Genomic DNA, 18591 nt, shown 5'->3' on the forward strand with positions numbered 1-18591 from the left:
CTTTATTCTAAATCTTTATTGTCAACAAATCCCATGAAAAGACCAAAACCAACATTGTGTCCAAAAATGAACTGCGTTGCGTGTGTGTGTCAACATGTCACCCATGACAACGCTGTGGCTCATTGATGTGATTTTAATTGTTTTCGGACAACAGTAGAGCTCTAAGAGGATGTATCAGGCTCTGGATACACAAAGGTGTTACTAGGATCAATTCATTGTTGGCTTTTGCAGGATTTCTGACGATAAGAAAAACATTTAGGGCTGCCTTTTTCTTTCACTTTAACAGGCAAAGGCTCATGGGAAGTTACAGTAAGCTCCCATTACCTGTAAATACAAAAGGTAAAGTTGTGTGTGTGTGTGTGTGTGTGGATGTGTGAGAGTGTGTGTGTTTCTGTTTCTGTGAATGACCTGTGTGTGTGTGTGTCTGTGTGTGTGTTTCTGTGAATGACCCGTGTGTGTGAGTGTGTGTTTGTGAGCGTATGTGCGTATATGCGTGTTTCTGTGAATGACCTGTGTGAGTGTGTGTGTGTGTGGATGTGTGAGAGTGTGTGTTTCTGTTTCTGTGAATGACCTGTGTCTGTGTGTGTGTGTATGTGTGTGTTTCTGTGAATGACCCGTGTGTGTGTGTGTGTGTGTGTGTGTGTGTGTGTGTGTGTGTGAGTGTGAGTGTGTGTATGTGCGCGTATGTGCGTATATGTGTGTTTCTGTGAATGACCTGTGTGTGTGTGTGTGTGTGTGTTTCTGTGAATGACCTGTGTGTGTGAGAGAGTGAGAGAGTGTGTGTGTATGTGTGTGTATGTGTGTTTGTTTCTGTGAATGACCTGTGTGTGTGTGTGTGTGTGTGTGTGTGCGTGTACGTATGTTCCTGTGAATGACCTGCGTGTATGTGTGCGTGTATGTGTGTTTCTGTGAATGACCTGCGTCTGTATGTGTGCGTGTGTGTGTGCGTGCGTGTATGTGTGTTTCTGTGAATGACCTGCGTGTATGTGTGCGTGTATGTGTGTTTCTGTGAATGACCTGTGTGTGTGCGTGTGTGTGTGTGTGCGCGCGCGCGCGCGTTTGTGAGAGGCACCGCCCGGCCGGCCCTGGAGCCGCTCACCTGAGCGTTACCGTACAAACCTCTATAAAGCCCCGGCAGGCTGTGACCTTTCCCATAATTCATCACGCGGCGGCGCGGTGACAGAGGGGCCCTTCACAGGCCGATAATTTGATTACTATAACATCTGTAACATCAATAATGTCCGATGAGATTGTTTTGCGCAACCAAACATGCAGAGGCCATAAAGGATTGTTGTGGCGAAGGGGGAGGGGGCGGCATGTCATGACATTTAACCGCGTGCAGAGGATGATGATGATGATGCTCGCGCCGATGGTGATGATGATGGTGATTTATAGCCTTGAAAAGGTTTTGGAATCACCTTTAAACACTTTGGTTGGAATGACGCGGAGGTTAAAGGAGGCGCGAGAGTGGTATGGCACCTTCACTGCCAGACATCACGGCTGGAAATGAGCTCGAGTCAAGCGAGGACGTCCACGTGGACGTATAAATGGATCAGGGTGATTTCAGAATTAGCAAAAACAAAAACAATGATTGCGCATGTTGTCCCTTTACGCACGTGTTTAAATCCCTGCAGATATCTGTGTGATGTAACAGAGAGAGAGAGAGAGAGAGAGAGAGAGAGAGAGAGGGATTGTGGGATATAAATGTTTTGCTTAACCAGAGGAAACACTGTGCCCGCTAACCGATCGTCGAATCCATTAAGCTAATTTATTAAATGCAATTTGCCGTGTGTCATTGAGCTGAGTAATGCTGGGGAGAGTTGAGAACGGGGCGACAAAGGGCCATTGGGCGGGACAGCGGGTATACACGGCCCTGACACGCGGAATTAGAGAGGAATTAAGAGACTCATTGGAGAGGTGGTTCCAGGATAAACACAGAGCAGCCATCACAGACAGACAGAAAGACAGAAAAACCCTGCGGCCTCTGAGGCCCTCAGTGGATTTCTGCCCTCTTTTTCGAGGTACTTTGATTATTGAATTTCCATGTTCAATAAAGCCTATATTTAGCGAGCCATGCCGGTTTGATTCGCGGCCGGTATTCCCACTGGCGAGCATGCATGATTAGCACTTTTCTCTAGAAGCTAATATGCTTGAGGTTGTTTTCCCCACGCAGCCAGCATTAAATCATCTTCCAGTGTGTTTTGCAATCCTCTCTGTTCTGCTCTGCAGCTTTCTTCATTCTGCAGGTGCCCCGGTGCCACTGGGAGGCATTTAAAGGCTCCCTGTAACGCACAACTCTGCCTCGGAACTGCAAGCTTGGCAATTTCTTTCGAGTTTTTCCCCTCTTTCTTTAATTCCTCTTTCACGTCCACGCCAGCTATTTAGTCTTAACTGCTCCCAACTGTTAATGTTACATTTACAAGATTGACATTTCATCATTTTGACCATTATTGTTCATGGTAACGAATGTAAAATGAAACAGCAAAAACATAAAAAATAAATAAATGAAAACTCCAATTCCCACACTGGAGGAGCAGATAAAAACAAATCTCATGCGCCATGGTTATTAGCTCGGGCAATTTATTTTGTGTATGTCAGAAAACAAGAAGACCAGAAAAAAAGAATATATAGGCTTTCTTTTCCATTACCAAACATTACAACCTTATTTCCATCACTGCACCGTTAAGTAATTTGCAGGGAAGAAAGCCAACAGAGTCTGGCGGCATTCTCGGTGCGTGTGTTTAAACCCATTACTTTGCCTTTTAATCAAACGGCGCTGGTGTCAAAACGCACTATTTTCTCCATGCATCTCCCCTCCCTGGTTCCAGTTCACCGGGTGACCTTGAAAATGTTTGCTCTCCTAAACGTCTCCCTCTCCCTCCCTGCAGCCCCTCTGGGCCCCTCCCACCCCTCATCCATATACCGGCTGATCCCGAGGAAAGCAGAGCCTCAATGGGGCCGCGGAGAGGCCGGTACCTGGCACAAATATGGCGATAATCATAATTATCTGATGGGTTTGAAAGTGGAGACATAAAATAGATCAAATGATCATCATAAGGCAAAAAAACCCACTAATATCAACAACATTTTTTTTTTTATGACCAAAGAGGCCTGCATTTCTCAGCATTAGATTTATGTCAGCCTACAAAGGCCTGTAGTTGGGTTTGTCCTCAACGGCTCATCCGTGCTAAAGGGAGGAAACGACAGCAGACCTCACCTGTGCTGCTGCGTTCACTGCCACGTAAAGAAAACATGTAAAGCGCATTATCTAAAGCGGAGAGTGTTGTTATTAGGTTAGGAATTAGCTCTAAATGAATATTAGGGCGTACTTGTTTTACTGTCCTCGCATCGGGCTCAGATAATAATGGACTGTTGCTTCAATAACACCGTTGATCAACTGGTTTAACTCGCAGGTGGAAAGGTGTGAGTGGCCAGCACGTGATGGAGTAAACATACCTGCGTGTGAGTGTGAGGGGGTGACCGGGGGGGGCGGGGGGCATCTGTGTGTGAATGTAACAACATCGGGCCGTATGATTTATCGCAATGGGAACGCAGCTCCAGTTTTTTGGTGCCTGGCCTGTCCTAACGCATTTCGCTCCAGCCATCAGCTATGATTAAACACCTGCTGTTGCGGGGAAACAAAGCGCACTAATCCAATATGTATTTCTGACATCTTAAATATCACCCAATCCCCTGACATCACGGGCTGCTTTTCCGCGGGATGGAATTCTAAAACATATTTTTCTAATTTATGGACGGACTATAAATCAAAATTAAGCCGGCGGACAACGAAATATACATCAGTGCAGTAAAAAAAAAAGAAGCACTGACGATGAAGGAGGCTCTTACAGCCACATGCTCACACACAAGACTGAAGCACATGCCCTTGTGCTCTCTCTCTCTCTCTCTCTCTCTCTCTCTCTCTCTCTCTCTCTCTCTCTCTCTCTCTCTCTCTCTCTTCTCTCTCTCTCTGGTTCTTGACACATTCCTTGGTGTTTCATATTGTTTGTAAAATCCTAATTCTGATTCCATAATTCCCAATATTTATTTGGGTCATTTGTAAAAGAACACAACAGTATGGCTGCAGCTGCGTTGTGCTGACTGAGAGCCTCCTCGGCCGTTTTAAACCCTCAAATGTTCATTTAGCTCTACAAATGGAATCAGTACCAGCAATAAGTCATTCATTCGCACCTTTTAAACGTGCTCTCAGTCGGTTAGACACACTTTAAAGAGCTAAAATGGACAGGGACCTGTGGGCTCTTCCTTGATTGGTTTGTGATTTACATCCTTTGTGTAGCCTATACACAATATGTAGCCTACCATGGGGACATCATGGAGTCCATGGCGTTGGTGTCTTGGTGTCTTGTTGCACTTGTCATATTTTTTAAGTTTCAGCTCAAATAAAATGCACTTTTATCAGCGGTGGAAAGTAACAGAGTGCATTCACCCAAGTATTGTACTCAAGTACAATTTTGAGGCGCTTGTACTTCCATTTGATGCTACATTATATACTTGTACTACATTTATCTGGTAAAATTGCAGCTGAAGTTCTTAAATACAAAACCTATGCAGGGCTTATAGCATACAATGCATTGACACCTTAACCATGCAACATAAAACCGCTGCTTACACATCAATGCATCATTAATATAGTAGATAATAATATGACACTGACAGGAGCCATTCCGCTGCCTAATAAGTACTTTTACTTCTTTATTTTTATTTAAGTAACATTTTGAATGCTTTTACTTGTAATGGAGTATTTTTACATTGTGTCATTGGCACGTTTACTTAAGTAAAATATTGGCTTTATTGGGGTATAAAAGTTCAAATGGCCTGGCAAACAAATACAATATGAGAAGATAAGACAATATAACAATAAATAAATATCGTCAAGAAATACTGATAGAAATGCATATCAAAATGTTTCTCAGAGCGCAAGGGGACGTCTTCAAATTGTTTGTTTTTTGTCTGAAAACCCCCAAAATATGCAATATCCTGTCATATATGACACTCACATGGACTAACCATCCTGATCCTGACCTATGTGTGCACTTTGGAATAAATCATACTTTTGTTTTTCAAAGTTGCTGCAGTGTTTTAGGAAGTGCTGCTGCTGCGACTCCCCAACCCCCCACCCAAGGCCACTGTCCCCCCCCCTCCCCCCCCCCGAGGTGACACTCATTGTATGTGACTCTTCAATTTCGCTGCTTCCCTGCATTTACAGCACATTTCTGCTGCCGTATTACAGCGCTATGAACTATCTGGACAACCGGTGTTTGCACCCGGTAATGGATTGTTTTTTTTTTCATCCTCAGGACCCCACTGCTGATCTGCAGAGATACCATTTCTCCCGCAGAAAACCTCCCATAAAAGAACAAACATTATTCTATTTGTTCATTTTCTTGCTGTAGGAATTCACGGCCTTTGTACTGTCCTAAGTGGCGTTGTGTAGAAATTAGTCTCACTGCAGTGTTGAATTCTATCACAACAATGACCCGTTACAGGATAACTGAAAAACTAACCCAGATAATTGTTTATAGTGGCCTTAATTAATGCACTAATGACTGCATTTCATGCCTCCTAATGAAAATAAAGTATATTTTCAAGCATATAAAGTTTGTGGCAAATAGGGCGGGTAATTGTCATAATGTCGTCTTATTGATATTTATGTAAATAAGCAAGTTTCTTTAATCAAACCATTTGAATCAGGTGGAAATGTTTGGATTCATTACAACGCGCATGCGGAGAATCAATGCAGCAGTAATCTTTAGCGCCATGGACAGCGTACTTAAAGCTGAGGACGTATTGGGCAATTTGCATCTAAAACGACTCTGTCAGACATGTTTTGGTAATGCGTTTATGAACGTTATTCAAGCATTAGTGCCGTGGATAAAGAGCGATATTAAGGTGGATTATTTACCCTCACAACGCACACTGCAGTTAAACAGTCTGGACTGTTAGTGTTGCTAAGTAGCTGCCTAAAGGTGCAGTCTTTAACACTGACAAACAGGATAATCTCACCACATGGCACCCAAATAATAAGATCAAATTAAGACTTTTTAACATAGAAGTCTGGTGCTAAACTTTCAGGCTTTGCAACCCAAGCCAGTCGTAGCTTCAAAAACACAGCAGGCAATCTGTTTTCTGAAATGATTCGAGAAGGTTTTAGTGGAAAACAGATGGCGTTAATTAAAAGAAGAGTGAAAAATGCAGACATTCCTCTCCATTCAGCGACTTTTATGTCAGACAGCACAATTTAATGGCAACGTCAATGTCCAGAAAATGAATGCTTGCCATAACTATCATTTTCATCTCCCTGATAAATTGGTTTCTTTTGCCTATAACATGCCTCCCATGGCTGCCACTTAACGCCTCCCGGGGAGTAGACTCTTTTTTTTCTTCTTTCTTTTTTTTTTTTTTTAAACCAACAGCGGCGGCTTCCTTCTTCATGATGCTCCTAATTCTAAATTACAGGAAGTGCTTTTAACTGTCCCATCTCCTATTTACAGAGCTGGGCCTCGTGTTGACAGTGTGAACGGACACGATGTGACAAAACTAATGATAGATATGGACAAAGGTATGCTTATGTAACAAAGTACATTCACTCAAGAACATTGCTTCAAGAACAAATTTGAGTTAGTTACCTTATTTTATTCTACTTTATACTTCTACTCCTCTGCAATTCAGCGAACAGAAACCGTGGTACATTTACTCCACAACATACTAGTTACTTTACAGATTAAGATTTTACATAAAACCTATGCGTTTATAAAATATGATGCATTTTTATAGATCAAACTACCCACTAATTTAATAAAATAGTTACACTCAGCTCCACCTCAACCAACAACAGTAAAATACTGCTCACACCATAGTATGACATTTATTGGTAATACATAACACTAGCAGGAGCTATTTTCTGCATAATGAGTACTTTTGATATTTTATAAGTACATTTTGCTTTTGTACTTTTACTTAAGTGACATAATGCAGGATTTGTTTATATTATTTTGTTCTTGTAATGGAGTACTTTTATATTGCAGTATTGTTACTTCCTCCACCACTCTGTATATTTATGTAACTAGGGCTGCTCGGTTATGGAAAAAAATCACAATCACAATTATTTTGGTCAATATTGAAAATAATTCTTTAGCACGATACCTCATTGACTTTTGGAAAGATGTGGCATTTATTGAACTTAAGTTAACAGTGAAACAAATCAACAGTGAAAAACACCAAGAAATGTGAAATGTCTCTTAATACTTTCTCCGTTAAACTTTTTGTATTCCCCTTCAGAACACTAAGCCAAAATAAGAGTTTTTGCAAAACCTCATGTGCAAACTAACCGTTTTTCTCGATTACATTGTTATGCGATTGTTAGGAACCCAAATCGAAATTGCCATCAAAATTTGATTAATTGCACAGCCCTGTATATATAACCTGCATTTTATTACTGTTACATTGATATGACTTGTGAAATAATGTATATATTTAAATGTTATCCTGCTTATACTTAACATTTACTTCTATATACTTTGTAGGTTAAGATTTGACATACTTGACCTATGATCGCTCATAGAATATGATATACAACTACAACAACAGTTGAATACAACTCACACATGAATGCATCAGAAATATTATTTCAATAACAAAATATATAACAATATAAAAGGGGCCAGTTTATTACATACCTTCAAGTATATGTTTTGCTAATAATACTTTTGTGCTTGGTGCAGGAGCTTGAAATGTTACAATATTGTTGTATTACTACTTTTACTTAGGTAAATGATCTGAATACTTCTTCCGTCAAAGTATTTTTTTTGTCAGTGATACAGTATTATATAATAGAGGTGTAGATTTTCTATCAGTATATTATTATTTTTTCCATGTTTTATGGATTTTTCCGATGATAACAAATCACAAAAAACAACATACACACATCGCATGTCCAATATTTCACATAATACATGCTCAATTTTTTAAAGCACACGCATGCAAACACGAATCTGTGTGCAAGAGAAATGAGAAGTGCGGAGGGAGATGATTTTTCATTTTGTGTTTCGCTTCAGCTCTGCCCATCCCCCCCCCCTTCTACAGAGGATCCAATCAATCTGCCAGCTATTAAGTTTGTTAATTGATAATGCATACTAATTAGGCTGTGCGCAGTTACTTTGGAGACTCTGAGGAGGTAATTGTAGGCACAAGTCCAAATGGAGTTTAAAACAGTCTGTGCCAGGTAAAAATTCATTAGGCGGATAGATTGGAGAGGACGAAGAGAGGGAGGAGGTGCGGAGCAGAACAGGTGGAGGGTGGGGGGTGGTGGTGGTGGTGGGGGGGGCGGGTGGGGAGGATGGGGGTTCAATGCTAATGCCAGTCTATGGAGAAATTTCCCACTGTGATCCAATAATTGTTTCTTTACCGTGCGGCTACTCCACTGATGGAAAGACTTTGTTGTTGTTCTATAAACTTCTCCGTTCAGCTGCGAGGTCGAAGCACACGCTCCGAGTTGAGTTTCCCATCCTGCTTGAGTGAAACTTATTTGATCTTTCCAGACGCAGTGATTCATCTTTATTTTTGTAACTCACACAGCAGGCTTCCTACAACCAACCAACTCCCTCTCCTCCACCACCACCACCACCACCACCACCACCACCACCACTACCCTGAGGCGTGTGTGATTGACATGCATTTAACATAATGAGACCTATCTCCGGGATCTCTGCGTGACGGCTGTGAATCAAAGGCCCCGGCTGCTAATTGAGACGGTTGTGGTGTGTTTACTGTCCCCTTTTTCGGTGTCAGCCTGACGACCCTTTGAACTGTCTGTCAGTCTCCTCGACAAATGGATGTGTCCCTCACTGTGAGAAGCATGCCTGGGGATCATGTCAAAAGCATGTTTTACAGCTCGCCTCAGTGTCTTTGTCACTGAGACAGAGTGAAGGAGAGAGCTATACTGCCTAGGAATGGAAATAGATTTGGCTTAGAGGTGTCGACAAATCCCTTCAGGAGTTTAGATTTGTGTTACAGTGGACACGAGTGCGCAGATTGTTGTGTTAAAACATATAAAAGCAGGAGGGAGTTTTGTACTGTGTAGCAGCAGCAGCAGTGTGTACAGTGTTGACGGGACTTTCTTTGTCCGTCTTTGTCTATTCCCTTTCACCGTTGTTGTCACTGACAAAGTGAATTAGCTTGTTTTGTTTCCGTAATATAAAAAAAGGCAGGGCAATTTTTGCCATCTCAAACTCAATGAAGAGAGACCGTAAACTCTACAAATTGCTTTGATGTTCTACCGTTGTCACATTATTTTATCCGCCAATGTCCTCCATTTTGAATATCGCAGGCCCCCTTTTGTTGAATTAATAATAATTTATTGTGAGAGATTTCACTCGCAATGTGAGCCTATCCTTCACTCCGGCTTTCTCTCCCCGTGGTCACTTGTTAAATAATCTCTCTCTCTTTCTCTCTCAGTCTTATTCTCTGTCTCTCAGTTTTGTTTGTTTCCCGCTCCCCTCGCGGGACACCCAGAGACAGACAGCCTTGCCAGATTCATTTTCTGATCAAAGCTGTTTGATTTGGTCAATTTTGCCACATTGGAGACGTTCTCTATTACTGAGATAAATAGCCTCGGGCTAACTGTCAACGAAAACTTGTAAGCTAATAAATTATTCCAATTTCTTCCAGCTGGATTTCTCTTGGGAGTCAGCCTCTAGGAAATACACTTTTTGATTAGTAAATTTCTGCCCGTGTGTGTGTGTGTGTGTCTGTTTGGGTGTGCGAGTGTGCGCATGTGTGTATGTCTGGACATTCGGATGTGTCGTTTTTGATTAGCGCGCAGGCTGCTGGAGTGGAAGGCGGCAGAGGGGGCTGTCAGTAGAAGGAGGCCTCTAATGCATTATGCATTGACAAGGCTTTGGATCCTGCCACCTTCGCTGGCACGCCTGGGAGAGGAGGCTGAGTCGGGCTCACCTGAGGGGCCTCCGCTCTGCTTTCCCCTCCTTGCTCCTCAGTCCTTCGCTCGCACTCCTGGGAGAGGAAACTTTGACAGAAGCCAGCCCCCGCCGTCTTCAACGCCGCTCCCCTCGGACAACCCCCAGGTGTGTGCTCTTTCTCTCTCTTTCTGCCTCTTGACTGACACACACAAACATGCGCGCTCAACACAAATACACACACCTAGACTTTCTTTCTCGCTCTTGGCCTGGAAATGGGCCGATGGGCAGAGAAAGTGTGTCATCAGCAGAAACGGACAGAGTGAGAGGACATGACTGATAGGCTGGAGGGGAAAATTGATCGGCTCCACGTCTCCCAGCCAGGCGGTCTGTCCTCTTTCCATCCCTCCGACACCCCCCCCCCCTCCTCCTCCCCTGGCCTGTCTCTCCGCTCAACTAGCCCTGGTGACTCAATAAGGCTCAGCATGCTCCGCATCTCCAGCCCTGCTCGGCTGGGTTTAGGCCGGAGCAGATAAATAGGTGTGCGTACGTGTGTGTACGAGCACCAAAGCCACACACACCATTCATCAACCTACCAAAACTGTCCCTAGATGATTACCTCTTCCAAGCTCCCCAAAACCAGGGGGAGGGAGCTAGAAGGGGGAGATGGTAAATGAAACTTTCGAGGGGTCAGTGGTTTTGTACTTTGGCTATTCATCTTCTCTCTCACCTCGCAGGGCTGCAGAACGGCAGGAGTGCTGCTGGGTAATTACCTCTCAGCGTGCCGCACTGCTTCATTATGTCCTGCAACTCCAATCCACTGAAACATTTGTAATTTAGTCTGGGAAGCTTCGCGCAGGCCATGCTGAGACGAAGATGGTTGTGTGTATCTGCTTGTGTGTGTGTGTGTGTGTGAGAGCAACCACGTGTATGTGTGGGTGTCTGTGCGCCTCAGAGGGTGATATGTGTATGCATATTATTGGTTGGGATCATTTCTATCTCTACCTAGCCCATTTAGGAAATGAATCGAAATTTAATTCATCAGTCGCAGAGATTGCCCATTATTTTCAGTGAGTATTGTTTTTCAAATCAGGGACTGGATCTGGATTTACTGACCCGAGTTGAACGCAGTGTTCATGATGCGTGCAGAAATATGCTTTCTGCTGAATACTGTGGTAACATGACTCTGCAGCAGTGTTCATGTTGCACCTGATTTGAATTTAGTCTTAGTTTTAGTCCAATTTTAGTCAACAAAAACTGACATTTTTGTCATGCCTTTTTAATAATTTGTATGTCTTCTAAGTAGTTTGCAGCTGCAGCTGTCACCATCTTTGTTGTGTGCAGTTACCACGGTTACAGATGCTGTTCTCGTCCATCGCAAGGTTAGTTGAAAAAGCATTACTACCTTGTTCGCACGCACGCACACACACACACACACACACACACACACACGCACACACACACACACACACACACACACAGTGTGTCCGTGGTGTCCATGTCCCTCTAATCACCAGACTGACTCCAAACCCTGAAGAGAATCACTCTCTCTCTGTTGTTGCTGCTCACCTAGCATTAGCATTAGCATCACCACAGCTAGAGCAGCTGCAGAGCAGCCTATCATCCAGAAGCTGCATTCACTCACATGTACACAACTGTCTGGGTTTAGCTTGAGAGGATAACCTTAAACGTCGGATAACATAGTGATTTTTCATTAACGAACAGATGAAGATGGTTGATCGTCAACATTTATCCTGGAACTTCGATAGCAACACAACAGATGTAAGTTACAACCACAGCACTTGAGTAATAGTTTACCTTTTTGTAAATGTCAGCCTGCTGTTTTGTTCTCTGTGGATTGCAGATGAATTTAGTCCATAAATCTATTTCTTTTCCAAGAACCGGTAATGTCAGATAAAATTACTGACAGAGACGTAACGTTACTGAATACATGGTGATTCTTATTAACTGTAGTGCAACAGGTCAAACGGCTCAATCAACTTCTGAACAAGAGATATTTTGGGCGACAGAGGTTTTACTAATCAGGATTCTTCATATGCATGCTGGTTGTTGACCAAGACTGCATTTACTTTACATTACTTTATTTCTCTGTGTTCTTTATTCACTGGCAAATGCACTTAGCTCTCATTTTCAAAGGTTGCATTTTATTTAGTTAAAGTCTTGTCAATGTTGTGATGTCACCAATATTTTTTCATGATCGCTTATTGTTGACAACATTGACACTACTCTGCAGCCAAGTGTATAAGAAAGTTGACCCAAACCTAGTCTCGCATTTCCAGGTCTTCCTCCACAGCGCCGCGGACGAGGGTCTGGCTAGTCCACACATCATTTTGGGATGGGAGAAAAACGTGCTCTGGTTTATTGACATTTCTTTAAACCAATCACAATCGTCTTGGGCGGCGCTAAGCGCCGGACGGAGCCACGGTGCCGCTGCAAAATAGCCTCGGGAAGGAACTTGTTTTGGTGGAACGTTTGGTGGACATTCAAAGGTAGTTTTAGTCGTGCAACAGAAAACTCAGATTGGACAGATAGTCTAGCTAGCTGTGTGGATTTACCCTGCAGAGATCTGAGGAGCAGTTAACCATAGTCCTCAGAAATCCACCAGAGTTTAGAATGCCAACACAAAGACAGAGGAAGGGGACGGAGATCCGGCCGAAAAGAGAGACATCTGGCGGAATTCCGGCGGCAACGGAGCAATCCCAGAAGTGGAACGTGGTGGATATAGACTAACCCAAACCTGACGTTCCAGCTTCATGCTTAACTTTAGCGGTAAATTTAAGAGTCTGAAAAATGGGCTGGACTGGAACAACTATGTCTCCAACCTCCATATCTTTTCTGTCATGACCTTTATCTAATCCTTTTTCGTGTCATCCTGCCCCAGTAAGCTGGAGCCAGACCAGGAATGAGCCCCTGTCATGCAGACAGACCAGTGACAACACACTCATACGACCAAAAACTCCCCACGGGGCCGCCGTCCAGGCCGAGGCATCCGTCTCTCAGATGTGGACTCAGATGAGAGGACGGATGGATGAACAGGCCTTTGTTTTGACAGAGCCTGTGGGACTGAGGTCACAGTCCCTGGCAAGATGTGTTTTCAGATCTTCTAAACACAGAGCTGTCACTCAAATGGCTTTGTGTATGACACAACGCCTGCTCTAACCTGCCATGCAGAGTTGAAGTGGCTCTAAAAGGGCTCAGTAATTTCCTTAATCAACTTGGCACTGTAGTTTTAATCAAAAGTTACAAAAACTGAAAGAAATAGTGAATTTGTTGGGGACTATTTCCAGCGGCGGATTGATCCACATTTGGTGCTCTAGCGAGGATTTGTGGCAGCAGGATGGTGTGTGTGGGATTGAGTCAAAAATAAACTACAGTGTGTGTGTTCATGGTGATAAAGGAACACACACCCAATGCAACAGTGTGGCTCCCTGATGTGTTTTTAAAGTTTTCGGACAATGATGTACACAGACAATACTTGTTAGTAGGATTAATTCATAGTTGCTTTTAGCCTTTTCATGACAAAAAAAGCTTGTATTCAAACAAAAGGAACAGCTCCTTAAAGGTCCAGTGTGTAACAGTGTTTAGTTGTTCATTATCAAAATCTGTGTTGCCCATCCACAAACTTGTCCTTTTTTCATGAATATTTACCTCCACCATCAATTCCAAGTATTCCTTTTGGCTTGAAATTTTACATTTGCATTCGCATGAACTCGGGTAGTGCTCCATATTCATGCTCCATCTTGAAATACGTTAGCCGGTAAGGGACATACAGGACATACTGCTCCGCCTTTCGCGTTTTCGCTGTCACATGATAAACTCACAGGTGCTGCTAATGCTGCGGGTATCGTAGCTTCCCGGCCCTGGCAAGTTTAATGAAGAAAACATGGAGGACCACACATATTCAAAATCCAAATTTCAGGAACAAGAGTCTTCTTCTTCGCCCAGATAAAAGAAAAAGGAGATTGAAAAGAGCAAGAGACCGGCATCATCAGAAAAAAGCGTGAAGGCTACCGTAGCTGTAATACGTACTTTGAACTGCGTGGCGCGAGAGAGTTGATTGCGATATATGATCTCAACGCTAGATGGGAGAAATTCCTACACATTGGACCTTTAATGTTAGTCACAGGTAGTCATCATGTGGTGTGAAAGACATCAACCTACAATTACTTGATAACTACTTACTTTTGTAGAAAAGTTAGAGATGTGTGTCATCATAATTCCTCAATAAAAAATGATTTGACTAATATTTGACCATTAAATCCTATTTGTTGTACATTACATTTTATAGTAATTTAATATCAATTAAATCATCATTCAAATCAGTTTAATAAGGATTTAGACATTTCTTAGGACTCTGGATAGTTAGCTGCTTTGCCCGATGTAAAGACACATACGTTAAATCTAATTTAATACACCTAACTTCACCTAACTTATGCCATCCTAAATGCTTACGTGCAAATGCATGGAAATGACTTCTCCGGATGATCGTCGTCATCTCATGCCCTAGCACAAGTTCTGCAAAGTCTTTGTCCACCTGCCCTTGTCTTTCCCTCGATTCCCACTTTTGAAGTCTGATTTCTTTCTTGCGTTGCTTCCACTTCCTCCCGCCTCATTGTCATCTGAGAGCCCCTCCTAACTAAGCAGCTCCCAGACAAGTCCCTATTAGAGACGGTTGGCCTCTAATCTGCTAATCAGAAAACTTATCCCCCCTATCCATGAACTCCCAGCCGCCCCTGAGCACACATACACATTATGCTTGTTCACTTGCATGTTTACACACGCACGCACGCACGCACGCACACAACCACACACACACACACACACACACACACACACACACACACACACACACACACACACACACACACACACAGTGTTCCTGTAAGAGGTGAGGCTTTACAGTAGGAAGAAGACCCCCTCCTCCTCCTCACCCTCCCCCCCCCTCAGTGGAGAGGAGAGAGTGTAGGGAGGGCAGGAGCAGCCAGCTGGGTTGTAGGAGTAATAAAGAAGGAGAATCAATAGGGCATGCAATGGAGCCAAGGTGCTGCCATTCATCACGCCGCCTCCCTGACTCCCATCATTCATCATGCTCAATGAGGCAGCAAATAGGAAAATGACTATTTGTATCAAACACATCTGCACTCATCCACCAAGGTATTTTATTCCCATTAACTCTCAGAGTAAAATACGCACACGGTTGTTGTTTTCTCTCCCCCCTCCTTGCAGCGATTGTGTGTGTTTGAGTGTGTGTCGTCTTTGTGCTGCACGTGTCTCTCTGTTTGTAAAGAACAGTGGTGAAAGATTCCTCGGGCAAAGAACATATTTATGGAGTTTTTTTTTTTTTTTTTTTCTCTCTCTCTCTGTTTTTTTTTGTTTTTTTTTTGCAGACAAATATTTTTATGATTCAACCACACCCACATCCCCACCTCCCTTCTCCTCCCAGGTCTCACACCGTGCCTCCCCATCATCCTTTATGTGCTGTCATTGGCGGCTTGTCATGGATGTCTTCATTCTTGAACACCGACCACAAACACACACACAGCACGAGCAGGCCGATTCTATTTGCCTTTTGGGTTTACACTCCTGCAATAAATCTCTGCGGTTGACTCTAAGTGTGGCTTGTATTATTCCAGAGCGGCTTATTCGCGCATTTGCTCTATAAATTACCCGTGCCAGGTAAAGATGGAGTTGCAGCTCGGCAGCTAAAGGCCGGATGGGATGCAAATGTCGAGGACTATCATCATTATAGTGTAATACCCCATGAAATGGCGAGATCATTACAGTCTATGGCAGGATCATTATTGTCTATGAGCTTTATGAGGTTCTGGGGAATGGCAGAGAAGAGCGACTATATGGGAAAATAGACCCGCGTGCACGCGTGCTCGCGTGGGTCCTCTTCAACGCTCTGTGATCCAGCCCCTCAACCTTTACATTAAACTAGTGCTGTTTGTTTTGAGGCTGCTCCCCCGGTGGCAACCCCGCCGCATCATTATGGGCCTACCGTTTTAATTGGATGTGTCAAATTTCTAATTAATGTGGATGATCCTCAAAACACAAAACATAAACAACCAGATTCTCATTAAAATGAAAATAATGCAATCTGAGTTTTGAGGGGCTCTTTTTTTTTATATCAACAGAGGAGTCAGTGTTGTATCAACATATTGTCCATTTCTCAGAGGGATGGGTTTGATGGTAACACTTTACTTTAACTCCCACTATTTAGCATTTATAGGGCAGCATATAAGACAATATGGTTGTAAGAAGATATAAGTTTATTAATGCATTCATCAATAACGAAAACTCCTTCCGCTGGTGTGTAAACACAATGAATGGCCGTGTGTTAGTGAAACACAGCTGTTACAATAACTATAAAATATGCATCCATATGAGAATTTTCATTGTTGGCAAATACTGAACATTAACAAACACTTCAAATGTCCTCATAAAACCGCTTACAGCGACATTATTTAATATTTCACTCAGTTTAAAGCAAACAAGTCAATCTTTTATATAGCGTAATAGTGAAAGGTTTCTGGCAGGTTCACCTGCAAGCATGTGTTAGTTACTGAAAGGCCCAGGGGCCTGGGGAGTCAGCATTTTCCACATGCACGTGTTAAAAAATAGAACACGTTATTTAGGAAAGAACCAGACATGGATCAAGAAACCTTTTAAGAACTTTTAAACACAGTGCTTGAGAGCTGACCAATTTTTTTTTTTTATCATAGAGAATTGCAGCCTATATTATATACATACAATAATAACAAGCCACCCTCTGTGGAAAGTGGGAGGACAAATTACGTTGTTGACTGCACAATTCTTAACAACTACAAATAATTTGAGGAGGGGGAAAAAAGACTTTCTGAAACCCTTTATCATCAGACATTTGATTCTAACTTCAATCTATAGCTTTAAATTAGTTTTTTTCTTCTGTAGGTGTTTTGATTAAAGCAGCAAGATGTTACAATAACTACAATAATGGCTGCTAGTAACACCAGCCCTTGCTGCAAGGTTCGTAAACAGTTGCAGTGTACCAAAGCCTAAAGTTGATCTATAAAGTAGATTTGTTTTGAAGCTGACCTGATACTTCTCACAAAGCTGCACAGGGCTGGGTGTCACACTGACGATAATAAGTATAAGTAGGCCTATTAGGAGTAAATAGCACATTTGTTGGGCACTATTTTCAGCGGCGGATTAATCCACATTTGGTGCTCTAGTGAGTATTTGGGGCAGCAGGACAGTGTGTGTGCAATTGGGTCCAAAATAAACTACAGTGTGTGTGTGTTCGTAGTAATAAAGGAACGTGTCAGCCAGTGCAACAGTGTGGCTCATTGATGTGTTGGAGCTCTCTGGCACAAAGGGAGAAGATATTTCAGGCTTTGGATACACAGACAATACTTTTCAGTAGGTTCAATTCTTTGTCGCTTCTGATCTCTTCATTGGATTTGTTGACGAGGTAAATGTTTAAAATCAACAGCCAAGTTGAGAACGAGAAAGAACAATTCCAAATCAAACGGCTCTGATTATTTAGTTAAAGTACACTGAAGTTCTCTTGAAGCAACAAATATCTGCACTTAGTATACACTTTGGAAAAATGTGTCCTGATCTTTACCAGCTTGGATTAACCCAATTAAAGGTTTGGAATCAATTTATGTTTTATATTTAGTCTGAAAATGCTATTATTAGTACTGCTTGTGACACACAACAACAACAACAACAACATGAAAACAGTCTTTCAACCAACATTTCTCATCACCCTCTCGGTCAGTAAATTGGACCTTAAATGGCATCTAACAGTGTTGTTTGTTACCATAAAGAATCAGGTGAATTCTCACTTGTGCCAGACTACAAACAAAAGTTCTATAAAAAACCTTTTCCTTTCTTCACCTTTTCTCTTCCAAATCTCCTCCATTTGGCCCTCTGCCAGTGTGCCCCACTTTCCACCGGGCTCCTCGGGGAGATGCCAGCAAAGTCACAGACTGCAGGAACAGACCTTTCAAATTCATAAAATTCATAGGATTTTTCACAAATGAATGAACACAATTTTCTACCAATTCCCTCATTATGCAAATATGCAAAATAACGCATTTAGGCCAATTAGGGTTCCACACAGTTCCAAATTTAACCGTTTAAGTCATAATTGCAGAAACTATCAAATAATTACCGCCGCTAATTGTGAATATTTGTGACAGATACAACAAATTCTCACACAAATTACATTCTATTCAAGGAGCCACTGAATGGCGCTGCAACTATTTTTTTTGTGTGCAAAAGTCTAATTTAACTTACATAATAAAGTGAATTGAGTGCTTGTTATCACATTTGAACAATTCATAAGGCTGTAATGTGGAATGATGAAGTAAATTGGTCCGAAATCAGCACAATATTTTACCCATCTTCTTCAGTGGCCTTTGTATTTGTGGGAAAATGTCTCCTGCTATTACTGTGGGTGTCACAAAGTCTTTCAGAGAGTGATAGAAGCTGATAAAAGGTGATGGGCTCTCATCAACGAGCCTCTCTCCTCCTTCTTCAGTGAAATACCCTATTTTTTTTGTTGTTAAAATGAGCCTTTTAATAACAATATAGGAAAACATTTTTGTGACAAAGGCTTTCTTCTTCTTTCTTTCTTGTTTCCTCCCTA

The sequence above is a fragment of the Perca fluviatilis genome, chromosome 17 (assembly GCF_010015445.1).
Source record: "Perca fluviatilis chromosome 17, GENO_Pfluv_1.0, whole genome shotgun sequence".
Taxonomy (NCBI): domain Eukaryota; kingdom Metazoa; phylum Chordata; class Actinopteri; order Perciformes; family Percidae; genus Perca; species Perca fluviatilis.